Source organism: Octodon degus, unplaced genomic scaffold (assembly GCF_000260255.1).
Source record: "Octodon degus isolate 3935 unplaced genomic scaffold, OctDeg1.0 scaffold00004, whole genome shotgun sequence".
NCBI classification, from domain to species: Eukaryota; Metazoa; Chordata; class Mammalia; order Rodentia; family Octodontidae; genus Octodon; species Octodon degus.
Window position 1 is genome coordinate 34978761 of NW_004524580.1, and position 1158 is coordinate 34979918.

Genomic DNA, 1158 nt, shown 5'->3' on the forward strand with positions numbered 1-1158 from the left:
GAGTTCCCTACAGCTCAACATAACAGCATGGCTTTACTTCTTATACTTCATTTTTATACTTTTCTGCTGGATGGTTAAGACCAAAGTAAAGCAGGACCTACGCACCAGGAGTGGTAGCTTTTGGGTCTGATAAGGTCAGTGCAATCCCCTCAGGATTTATCCTAGAGATCCTGTACCTCAGATCAGTCCTGTTTTCCTGCAGGCAGCGGGTGGCCCTACTCGCCGATTTCACACTCGCTATCAGTTGTCACTTGGGAATTTCCCACACAGTATTATAGTACAAGCATTTCCTTTAATGTCTTTTTTTTTTTGAGTTTTTTGTTTGTACCAAGGATTGAACTCAGGACCCTGTGCTTGCCAGGCGAGTGTGTATTCTACTAAGCTATCTCCCTGGCCCTTCCTTCAATGTCAAAATACCCTAAAAATGTAATTTCTGATTGCTACATAGCGGTCCGCTGAATGAAGATTCACAATTCCACCAATAAAACACTGTCTACACTGCCCAGTAGGCCGTTCCCAATATTTCACATGCAAGCATCTTCTCACAGAAATCTATGCCAACATTCCCATCTGCTCCTGAAAGGCAGATCCTGAGAGAGGAACTCTTCTCAGGGTGCACGCCCTTTTGCAAGGTAAGCCTCACCAGTCCTCTGCACCTCACCAGCGCTGTTTTCCAGCAGCGCTGTGCTCAATCGGGAACTTCCCCCGAAGGCACAGTTACCACTCGGCGTTGGTCTGCGTTTTGGATTCCAGCGAAACTGCACCCTTTTTGCGAACCACTCGCACTCTCTCTCCTGAGGGTCGGCCTCACACTTGAGCTGTTCGCAGGGGGCGTCGTAGCTGCCGGGCCCTGACTCTCCTGCGGAAGCTGGCCAGCGGGCCGCGGGCAGGGGAGGCCCACCCGCCGGTGCCTGCAGCGCTGCCCCGCTCGCTCCGCACTGTCTGCACCACCACCGGTCAGATCAGTTTAATTCTCGGAAATCACAGTCAGCGGTCATCTCTTCTGTATACCCTTAAGAGCTTGGAAGCCTCTCCAAGCTCTCTGTCAAAGCCTCGCGAGGCCCTCGCACGCGGCCCGGCCTCCGGTGTGCGGAGCCGGCGCTCCGCCCTGTCCCCCCTCCGCCACGGAGCCCCCGGCTCCCCGGCTGTCCCCCCCCG

General features: G+C 54.0%; 1 protein-coding gene across 1 annotated transcript in view; it reads right to left on the reverse strand.

Moving 5' to 3' along the window:
- The window catches only part of Syn3 (synapsin III), a 317531-nt gene that overhangs the window by 201943 nt on the left and 114430 nt on the right, over positions 1-1158 (reverse strand). The window lies entirely within an intron of this gene.